This window comes from Rattus norvegicus, chromosome 15 (genome assembly GCF_021556685.1).
Source record: "Rattus norvegicus strain SHRSP/BbbUtx chromosome 15, alternate assembly SHRSP_T2T, whole genome shotgun sequence".
Taxonomy (NCBI): Eukaryota; Metazoa; Chordata; class Mammalia; order Rodentia; family Muridae; genus Rattus; species Rattus norvegicus.
This window is the reverse complement of record NC_141548.1, coordinates 70135931-70147956: the sequence shown is the minus strand read 5'-3', so window position 1 is coordinate 70147956 and position 12026 is coordinate 70135931. Positions and strand designations below refer to the sequence as shown.

The 12026-nt window shown below is 37.5% G+C and overlaps 1 protein-coding gene across 12 annotated transcripts in view; it reads right to left on the bottom strand.

The window, feature by feature from the left end:
• The window catches only part of LOC148001082 (uncharacterized), a 74096-nt gene that overhangs the window by 13113 nt on the left and 48957 nt on the right, over positions 1–12026 (bottom strand). For 6 of the 12 annotated variants that reach the window (XR_015638375.1, XR_015638374.1, XR_015638376.1 and 3 more), the window contains 2 exons: positions 5259–5378; positions 3061–3221 (listed from right to left, as the gene is read on the bottom strand). The exons of 2 other annotated variants lie outside the window; for them this stretch is intronic. The gene's annotated coding sequence lies outside the window, so the exon portion shown is untranslated. Of the gene's footprint in view, positions 1–3060; positions 3222–5258; positions 5418–7359; positions 7406–12026 lie in introns of all 12 variants that reach the window. 4 more of the 12 variants (XR_015638379.1, XR_015638382.1, XR_015638380.1 and 1 more) reach the window with 3 other exon arrangements.

Below are 12026 nucleotides of genomic sequence, written 5' to 3'. Positions count from 1 at the left end.
TGCTTACTGGCATTCAGGATTATACAAAGAAAACAGACTCAATACCAAAGCTCTAATATTAAAGATATATGAAAGGCCCAGGGGTTGATATTTTATCAAATCTTTGCTGTAAGCATTTGTGTATGTGTTATATATAAAAACATGGGTTTTATTTTATAATTGACATTGATTTTGCTATCTTAATAGTAGTTATATGATCCATGGCACTCACATTTCAATGGAATATAATAGGCAGTACATAGATTTTCATTGATTAAGTCACAATTCTATAGCAAGTGTCCTTCATCTTCAAATGCAAAAAAAAAAAATGAGAAACCATTGGCTCTTTTATTCAAGTTATCAAGTTATGGTTTCGCCTATGAAACCACAATTGAACAGAGTGTGTTTGCAAAGGGATGTATGCAAACATAGTCTTAAAAAAACGGAAGCAAACTGAAAGAGCTTGAAGGGGCTTGAGACCCCATATGAACAACAATGCCAACCAACCAGAGCTTCCAGGGACTAAGCCACTACCCAAAGACTATACATGGACTGACCCTGGGCTCCAAACTCATAGGTAGCAATGAATAGCCTAGTAAGAGCACCAGTAGAAGGGGAAGACCTTGGTCCTGCCAAAACTGAACCCCCAGTGAACGTGATTGTTGGGGGGGAGGGTGGTAATGGGGGGAGGGTGGGGAGGGGAACACCTAAATAGAAGGGGAGGGAGAGGGGTTGGGGGATGTTTGCCTAGAAACTGGGAAAGGGAATAACAATTGAAATGTAAATAAGAAATACCCAGTTTAATAAAGATGGAGAAAAAATAAAAACAGAAGCAAACTTCTGTTAATTGACTCATTTATAAGACTTTCACTGTGCTAAAATCTTGCTTCTAGTAATTAAAGGAGCATATACCTCAAACATGCCTTTAACATAAGCATTTCAATTTTTGCTGAAATCGCTTAGAATTTTAAACAGTATCAAAATTGATCCCCTTTGAAGCGATTCCAATATGTTGGTTGACCTTGGTGGCTCTCTGGGTCAATATCCCATGTGTCGTTCAATAATATGTATGTCATGCCTATCAAATCAACATGCTGTGGATATTGATGCCAATTTTTTACTAACAGACTGGTAAGGAGGTACCTTGGCCCCCTTGGACAACAGTTCCAGCAGCCTTCCTTGGCTACTGTTTTGAAGGGCCAGAGAACCCTCTTCAGCAGCATTCTAAGTTGAAGTAAAGTTGTATATCACGTGTTTGAGCCTTTGGCGGGTAGGGTCTTGCTTCTATTGTCCCGTGAAAAGCAAAAGATTTCTCTTTAACCATCGCAGCCTCTTTTTCAGCGTGTATCTTTCCTGCATCCTTGAGCTTGGTTAAGTTTGTTATTCTCCACAAACATGTACATCTTCCACACATGTCTATGCTATCTCTTAGTCTATCTTACGTTAGGTCCAGATGAGAGCAGGAGCAGTAGCTATGACACAGTCTAAAGCCGTGATTCTCAACCTTGCTAAGGTGGCAATGCTTTACTACAGTTCCTCATGTTGGGCTGACCCCCAACTATAAAGTTATTTTCATTGCCATTTCATAACTGGAATTTTGCTATAGTAATGAATTGTAATGCAAAAATCAGCATGTATGATATGCAGCCCCTAAAGGAGTTGGGACTCACAGGTTGAGAATCAGTGAAAGAGTACCCTGTCTCACAATTTCTAATGTCAAATTAGTCCATTATCCTGTGACTCAAGGTCACTCATTTCTCAGTAAACAGGTAGAATGTAATAAGGATGATTGCTGCTGCTGCTGCTGTTGTTTTGTTTGCCGGAATATTATGTGAATGGCTTCAAGCCCAATTTCCGGCGAAGTTTTTGAAGCCTCTAAAACTTTATGAGCTGGGAATCCATTTTATTTTTATTTTTGTAGTGTTTTTGTCTTCCAAATTTCCACATAATGGATCACTAAGTTCTGTTTACAGTATTCAAGAATTTTTCTAACCCAAAGTTCAAAACTTTTATATATGCTCCTTCAGAAAATGTTTTCCAAATACCTAAGAACTATATGGTCAGATTTAACACAATAGCACCCCACTTTCCAGGATGAAATTCACATTTCACATATTTGTTATTTGTATTGTATTTCAGAAAATTCCCTGGTAAAAGCAACTGAGTATGCCTATATTGTGACTCACAGTCCCAGTGTACATCCCTCATTGAGAAGGAGTGACAGTTGACAACTTGAAGCAGCTGGGCACACTGTACCTTCAGTCCGGAAGCAGTGGGAAGTGAATACTAGAGCTCAGTTCACTTCCTGCTTTTCATTCAGTCCATGAGGCCAGCCCAAGCCATGGTACACTAGTTGGTTAGGACCACCTTCGGCCATAATGGAACTAGTCTAGACAACCCATCACAGATATGCCCAGAGATTTCTTTAGGTAATTCTATATCCTGCCAAGTCGACAACCAAACTGAATCACCCCACCGTAATCATTAATTTTGAGACTGCTCAGTTTGCCTCAATTTCCTTCCTTGTCTGCAAGACGGAATGAAAACAGTCATTTCTTCCAAGGCTTATTCTCAGAGCTAACTAAGCATTTCCTCCTTCCCCAAAGAACCTGGCACCAAGTAGGCAGTATAAAAATTTTAAAATGAAATGGAATAAAACTGCACTGACTCTTCGAGGGAAACCGCAACTGCCAGGATGAATCACTTACAAGGACAAGGCTTTCTTCCTTTACATGGTGATCAAAACTCACAGTGTTGCCTATTGGTTGCTGAGATTTTATTAGGAAGGAGCTTGCTGCTGACTCTGCAGAGAACCCATGGCCACACATACCCTAACAGTCATGAGTTTTTATACAGAGGAGCGTGCTACTGTTCATGCTTGTTCAGCATTACAACAACGCAGGTTATTCTCTGAGAAAGACTGATTCTCTAAAACAAATTTCTCAGTAGGCTGATGCTTTTAGACAGAGGGTGCTCTGCTCATAATCTCTTCGCACAGATATGGCTCCTTTGGAGACAGATGAGCAATCACAGCACCCGTCATCCATCGGAGCTGTGAACATAGATTTTGCTCCTACTTACTTAGGATCCCGATGGCTCTCTGAGAGAAACGTGCCCCAGACTCAGGTTCACAGACAGGCTGGTTTCTTCTCACGTCCAGCAAACTCTGGACAGTACTTGCACATTCTCTGTCACTCAATTTGGGTTACACTGAGGTCATGGTACATTTCTTTGCCTGTCTCCTAAAGAACATAGATTGCATAAACTATGAGATCTTTCATGTTTCTGTCTTAGCATTAGCATTAAACTTTCTCTACACAATATTTTTGGAAATATTTTCTAATAATTATACAATTTGACTAAATAAAATGTCATGAAGTCTGAATTATAACAAAAATTATTGTTTCAATTTTATAACAACTAGAACTTGTGTTTTTTATTAACTGTTGTTATAATCATACTTAATATTTAACCATCCTGCCAATCTTCAAGGCAACTAGTCATTTACTTTATCCTTTAATGAAAGGACAAGTCACTTCACTCATGTCTGAAAAGAGGCACGTGGTAATCAATTTATATAACAAATGAAATGTCAGAAATTTTTATTTTAGTTTTCAAACGTGCAGCTATTTTCCTGGAAAAGGCAAAATCAAACATTTTCAAAGAACCAGCAGCTTGTGTTTCAAGGTAAAAATCATTCATTTCCTCTTTAGTACACTGTGTTCTCAACAGGAAACTCAATAGAGTGTCTCAATGGCAAAGAACATCTTTATGTTTTAGACTGTTGGTTTTTGGAAACTCTTTTTAATTCTTGGTATCAGTACTGAGGTTTAGTAACTGGAGTTGGACACATTTCAAAGAGTGCCTCTCAGTATGTATAGCATAGCATCACAATAAGTACTTGAATAGAATATTATAGAATACGTATTATAAAATGAGGATGTTCTAATAATCTATATCATTTCCTATTACCTTTAAAAATCAACCCTCTCTATGTCATTATTTGATTCATTCTATTTTTTGGTGATTCCTGAAATTTTCATTTCAGCTTTTTCCTATCTTCTTAATACTGTCACTTTTTCCTCATTCTTACAACTACCTAAAATTATTCAGGTTAAGCTCAGAACACATGGTGTTTAATATCTCAATTTTTAGGCTATCTGCCCCTACTCACTGAGACTAATATCCAAAATAAAATGAATTATTAATTTAGTTTTCTCCTTAAAGGATAAAATTTACTAATACTTTCTTAAAATAAGTCTATACATTAAAAATTTATGTCTCGCTAATTTTTCTGGATCACTAAGTAGCATACAAAGTAAACATGAGTCATAAAGATTGAAAAAGAAATTAATTAAAATATTTGAATAACAGAGAAATTGCATTTACTGGACATCTGGTATTTGGTAAATACAATTAAGTTTGAGGCTTATCCAAGTATTCTGAGAAAAAAACATGAAAAGCAACATATGCCATATTTTTTTTAAAAAATCTCATAAGAGGAAGCACAGCTTTGTTGACAATAAAAGCAAATTACATTCAGGAATTTATGCAAATGGTTTATGTAAATCAACCATCAAGCCAATACTGGTTATTGCCTTGAAAGTAAGGCATCTTGTGAAAACCTTATGCTATAAGGTGGGCTGCTTTCTTTTTTGTTGTGAGGTATCCAATGACCATAGTAACAGTTTGCTCTCATCTACTCTAAAGCTAGTTGTGAAAATATCTCAAATGTAAATTAAATGAGACACTAAAATTGTGGGTTTCTAAACTGCGAATGTTGTGCATATTAAATATATTTCTTAAAGAAATATGATAGAAATATTTAAGTTGCCAAACACTCCTGAAAGGACGTGACATAGTTTACCCAGCATGAATAAGAAAAAGAGTTTTTGTGAAGGTGACCTTTGATATACTTGACTTTTAAGAGATTTATTTATTTTTGATTGTCTTTGTGGATATTCTGCATGGGTACCACAAGCATGTCAGGTGCTTGTGAGGTTGAGGGAGTGCAATAGATCTCCTAGAACTTCAATTGCAAGTGCTTGTGAGAAGTTGATCTTGTGACTGAAACTCTGCCTACTGATAGAACAATGACAGAATTGCTAAGGAATAACTAACAGCATTATTTTACATTTGATGCCTGTTGTCCAAAATGGAACATCATGCCTGATAGTGTAATTATTGTCAAGAGCCTATGGCTTCAGGGAAAACAAACAAACAGAAAACAAAACAACAACAATGTTCCATGAAATATATAAAAAAAAGAAACAACTCACCTTAAAAAATCCTGTCATTACTGCGCTGGTAAGCGGTCACATTACCGAATTGCTTTCTAAATGTGTATGTTTATTCCATAGACCAGGGCTGCTCTCAACCTTTGTCAGAGAAGTTATTTCCTACAGTGACCAAAAGTCAAGGGAGATACACACACACAACTGATCAAAGTACTGAGAAGAAGAGCTCTGAGTGCTTACCCATAAATGATACATCTCCATTACCCACTCTTCCACCCCAAGCCTGCCAAGGCCCAGGGACTACTGTGTGATCAGTCTGGGCAGAATATAAAAGTTGGAGGGTCAGTAAAAGTGCCGTGAAATGCTGTCTTTTGAACATGCTGTGACTATTGTACTCATCAGCCCACACCACCCATCACTACTTGTGTATTTGAGCTTACATATTTCCAGCATAGATGGAGCACTGTTCAGGCTCATTACTATAAGTTATTGGCAGTTGACGAGTGCTGGGAAAGACAGAATCTTTCATACATGAGGGTATTGCCATTGGTAGATTTTTTTATGCTCCACAGATAACTCCATATCAATCCACAAACTAGCAATATTAATTGAATTTATCAGTTTCTTTTTTTTTTTTAATCAAAGAAGAGGTAGAGATGATGAAACCATGAAGTTAGGAGAGGGAAGTGTTGGAGACTGTCAGTAGGAGTTGAATGGGAAAGGGGGTAAATATGGCCACATTCTGCTGTTCACAAAAATAAATTTTCTAAGAATAAAAATACAATAAACACATTGAAAGCTAGAAAGGCTCTAAAGCCTGAGAGCCTTGTTTCTAAACCTGGCATCATGAAGACATGATGGCTATGAGGATAAAAGAAAATCCAATAGCATGTAATGTTTAAGGCTCACAGTAGTTGGGTGAGCCCGGGTAATCTGAGCTATGGTAAGATTTTAGTCTTTGTTATAAACATGGCTAGAAGCAATAAGACAGATTTAATATGAAATATATTAAAGTAGATTTCAAAAAATATCTACTGGGAAAAGGGAACATGAAGAATATTTGAAGAAAGAAGATGTATATTTTTACTTTTTTTTTAAGGTTGTGTCTCCCAGTACTCTCTCCTTCAAACCTTCCCAAACTTGCTCTCTCTTGTTCTCCTCTCTATCCCCTCTCCCCCTAGTTCCCTCCCTCCACCAACCCCCAATATGTATTTTGTTTTCTGTTCTGAGTGAAATTCAAGAATCCTCCATTGGGCCCTCCTTATTGCTTAGCTTCTTTGGGTCTGTGGATTGTAGCCTCGTTATCCTCTACTTTATGGCTACTATCCACATATCACTGAGAACATACCATGTATGTTCATGTATGTATCATTTTGGGTCTGTATTGCCTCACTCATTTTGTAGTTCTATCCATTTGTCATCAAATTTCATGATATCCTTGTTTTTAGTAGTAGTATTCCATTGTATAAATAAAACACATTTTCTTTATCTGTTCTTTGGTAGAGGGACATCTAGGTTGTTTGCAGTTTCTGGTTATTACAAATAAAGCTGCTATGAAACCTAGTTGACCAAGTATCTTTGTGATACTTCGGAGCAACTTTTGAGTCTATGCCTAAGACCAGTATAGCTGGATCTTGAGGTGGAACTGTTCCCAATTTTCTGAGAAACTACCAGATTGATTTCCAAAGTGGCTGTACAGGTTTGCACTCCCACCAGCAATGGAGGAATGTTCCTTTTGCTCTACATTCTCGTCAGTATGGGTTGTATATTTTTACAACAGTTTGTCCTTAGAGTTTTGTTGTTTGTTCTGAGTAATTTATGCTCAAGCACAATCTCAGGATATTAAGTGGAAAATTCCAGAAACATGCAATAAGTTAAAGTTGCATAAGACTCTATTACTGGCAAAACATTACTTTGGCTTGTGTATATATGTTACATAGATATCAGTCTATTAAGTTCCCTGGTTTATTACTAGGTCCAAATATCATAGTGCTTATTTACAAACGACCATCATCTATCTTAATAATGGCCTTGTGGTGTTTTGTTTTAATTGTTCCCTGGGAATAGATTCTCAAAGAGGAATTGTAATATCAGGTTCACATATATGCATGACGATTACATCAATTGAAATGGGAATATTTACCTACTGTGTCATTACTTCCTTGGAGGAGGACTCTGAACTGTAAAAACTTGCAAAAGTGAGGTAAGCACAAACAAATATGAATTAGTTCTAATATTGACTGTGGCTGTAACTAGCTACTTCACATTCCCACTGGCTTTACTTTTCCAAAATAATAAACTGTAACCTGGAATTGAATTGTAAGCTAATTAATACATTTTTCCTTTTAAGCTGCTTTGTCGGTATGTTTTATAACAGCAACAAGAAGACAAAATTACAACAGGCTCCAAGTTGCAAACTTTATATTAATATAATATTATTATATATGGATTACTATTATCCTATGACACCTAATCTATATTCTATCAATAATTATATGTATGAATGCGTTGGCAAAATAAAGTTCATATATGGTTCAGTCTTATACTAAATTTCTGGTCTTTTCAATAGTTCCTGATTTTATTCCTTGAAGACAGGTGAACAATGTTCAATGTAAAAATTTCAGATAAGCAAGCACAACTTTCTGAAAAATGAACATACAGATTCAGGTCCAATTTTTTAAACTTGAAACATTCTCTTTCCACCATAGTTCTCAGCCTCCCAAGATCTATACAAATCTTTCCATCCTTATATTCCCGAAATAAACAAATACTTCCTAAGACTGACCTTTGTCCCTGTTCCTTACCTCTTTAAAACCCAAATGATACGATCTACAGGTGAACTCCTTGTCTATGTACTCTTGCCGTAGTTTCTCTCTGCTCATCACTAAATCTAAAAAACTCTGAGATCCTATCTTACAATCCATTCTCATTACTCTTTCCCTCAACTCCCAACTTATCAAGGACTACACCATCTCTTCCTGCATCTTAGATTCTATCCCTAAAATCTTCTCTTATTGAAAACTCATCCTCTCCTCAACCTATCCACACTTACCTCTATGGCTGAACACTCCTTAGATCTTCCTCACTCCAGTACTCTCAAAGATGTCTTCCCTCATCCTTCTCATACACAAGAGGGTCCCTACCTCTCTCTACCTACACTTTTTCTATGTATATAAGCTCCCATATCCCAGATAGCTATATCAGATTGACACCTCCATTATAAGTAAAGACAATGATTATGCTGACATGATAGTCCATCATGCCACCCTTTCACCACACTTTTACCACTCATCCCACTTTCCTAACTTACACCACATTCCTCCCTCCTACATGGCTAACAATCCCCTTCAACACAATCCTTCTCCTAGTCCCTGCTTTATGCCTTCATTCTCATCCTTACGTTTCTATTCTCTGATCATCTATTACCCACAAATCTCATCTCTCTTCTCACACTCTTACTTTTCCTTTGTCAATATGTTTACCAAATATCCACCAAAATTCTTTAACTGTCTAGCTATCTTCAGACATAAACACCATGAATAAATCCTATAGTCCCAATTACAAGACATAACTAAACCCTCCCCTCTGATACAAACATAATCTCATGACCCTCATTTGAGTCAAGGTCACCCAACAAACTCTCTCTGAAACTTCACTGATACCTCTTTCAAGGTCACCCACTTCTTTTTGTCCACCTCTCTTCATCTTCAACACCCTGTATGAGTCGCAGCCCCTAGTTGCCAAGGACCTACTCATAGTACTGACTACTTGTTCCTTGACAACTCAGGTTCCCCATTGGGAAGCAAAGGGAAGTTCTCTCAACATTTTAACACTAACCCTCAAAACATGTTATAGACAGCCCATCTCACCATCTGCCACAAACCTCTGCAATCATCCATGGTCCTAAAACACTGCAATTTCAGAACCTACTCAAACACCCCAGGAAAGACTATTCTGATGTTCCAAAGCCTCTCAAATTGTATTTAGTCCAATTCAACCAGACCCTACTTTCAGAAAATAGTTGTTACACAATTCGACTAATAAAGCCGATTTAAATTTTTCTGGTTCCTCCAAGAATTCTCAAACAGACTCTAGATAAATATGTCTGCCAACCAACAGTCTAAGTTTCTCTCCCCATTGCCTATTCCTAAGGATGGGATCTCTCTTCCTCTTTTATGGGTCTTGGGATTCCTCTCTTCAACTACCACAACCTTGAACCTAAAAGACTCAAACGTATAGCCAATATATTTTTTTTCTCTAAACTTCTTAATTTTACCTCTGTCCATATTCTATGTCCCAACATATTTCAAGTCAACTATAGACTGCTCCAGCAACCCCAGTGCTAACCCTAGCTGGTTCCTCAGAATTTACAACCTGGTCCAGCCACATAGCTGTCCATCCCTAGCCTCAGTTGGTAACCCAGAAACTATACATTAACTGACACAGCCTGCTCTCCATGACCTTGACCAACAACCTGGGTCCCCTAACAATGAAGCCCCAATGTCAGCAGGAAGCAGCCATTTGCCCAATACTCCGTGACCCAGTAATAAGATAAAAAGGTGTGAATGAAGAGACTTTAGACAGCCTAAGCATGGTAAACTCTGGCAGAACTTGCCCTTCTCCCTCATTCCCTCTGCTAAAACCAATAGATTATGCTCCTTAAAGCAAATCTCCAAGGTCCAGTTCCTTATTTATCCAATTCTTCCTCCTGAGGTTGACTATCAAGGTCTACCTATCAAAATATTGAAGTCCAGCAATCAAAAGCTCCCTTTAGATAATCTAATTAGCATGCTCAATTAAAATAAATTGAGCATAAGGTTTCCACCTTTATTAACTGTAATTTGACTTTGGGATACTTGTGTCTCCTCTCTATTCAATGCAGTCCTTTGTCCCATGGAACAAATACCCCTTTTTTCTCTCCTTTGTTTCCCAGCTCAGCCCCTCATCCTCTGCCTCTTATCTTTTCTCTTATTCATTGCCTTTTGTCCCTTTGGGGCAAATGAAATCGTTTGTAATTAGAACTTGGTCTTTGGGTGTGTCAATACTAATTCTGCCCACACCTTTAATCCCAACATTTGAATGTCAATGAAAGGCAGATCTCTTACAGTCTCCAGCTAGATTCATTTACATAGCAAGTTCTAGGCTAACCAGTGCTACATATCGAGACACTTTATTTTTTATAACATTTTTATTAGATTTTTTAAAATTCACATTTCAAATGTTATCCCCTTTCCGGGTTTTCCGTCACTAAACCTCCTATCCCATCTCCCCCCTCCTCCTTCTATGAGGGTGTTCCCCTAATCATCTACCCATCCCTTCCCACCTCCCTGCCCTGACATTCCCCTACACTGAGGGGTTCAGCCTTGGAAGAACCAAGGGCTCCCCTCCCATTTGTGCCCAACAAGGTCATCGTCTGCTACATATGCAATGAGTCTGTCCATGTGTAGTCTTGGATGGTGGTTTAGTCCAGATATCATAGACCCAATTCAAGTGACAGAAAAGAGAGCTAAGGGTGACTGGCCAACAGCAAAATGTGAAGCATGGAAAATTAATTTAAGAAATAGGACAAAATCAAAAAAGTAGACCCAGGAAGAGAGAAAATACAGTTGTCCAGAGAAAAATATAAATGTTATCCTTATGAAATAATACCAGCCTTAAAGTTTTAGTTTGAAATTCTCAATGGTCTTATGTGTTTTAACAGTTGGTCCTTGGTTACTGAGTTGGTTTCTGAAGACTGTGAAACCTTTGGGAAATAAACAAGCTGGAGGACTTGTCAGTGCCAGCAGTTTTCTGGGTCCATCTTCTATATCCAGTCCCATCCCCTGCTTCCTAATATTCCGCCAATGTTTAGAGATGCCAGATGATATGCATATTGCTATGCTTAGAGTCTCTCTGGATGTCATCTTTCCTTACCATAATGGACCAGCTCTTCTAAAACCATGAGCCTAAATAAAGTTTTTCTTTCTTAAATTGTTTCTCTCTGGTATTTGGTCATGGTGCCAAGAGATGTAATTGTACAAAAGAAAGCATTTCTGAATGTCTTGGAAAGCTAAATAAGAATATATTTATGAAATTGGCATGAGAACAGCACAAGATTCTTAAATGTCTTTTCCACTAAAAGGAAAAGAACAATGAACCAAGGACAATGAAAAGATTCCTTTCCAGGAAGGTCAAATGAGCAGGATTCAGTCCTGGAAAACTGAAAATGAAAGTGCAGTTGTGAAGCCAAATTCAAATAAAACATATTTTTCCTGTGCTGAAGTCCAAGGCTCCCTTTCTCCCTTTTCCTACTTGACACCACCTACAGTATCTGATCTATAGCTGCTGAAGTTATCCCGGGGGGATGATGGTGATTGAAATTCTGACTTCCGTAGAAAAAATGAGGGTTCATCAAGATTTAGGAAAAGAAAAAATAAATTACACAACCACCGGTCTAATTAAGTAGAGGTGAAAACATGACATCAATATATGTTAATTTTAAAACTAAAACAAAAAAATGTATTAAAAGCAATAATGGGTAAAAAACTATGTTTGCTTTTATTGTGAAAATGATTGACAAGAAAATAGGAAGCAAGGTTAGAAACTTTCCACTTCTTAGTGTCTTGTACAGCTTGAAGCCAACAGATAATAAAATGTAGCTGGATAAACGAGATTGAACAAAGTATGTAAAACCTGCTTTTTTTTTTTTTTTTAAGTTTCTATTGGTTACTTTGTTTATTTGCATTTCAAATGTTATCCCACTTCCTGCTTTCCTTTCCAAAGAGCCCCTATCCCCTTCCCTCTCCTCACCCCTGCTTCTATGAGTTCAGT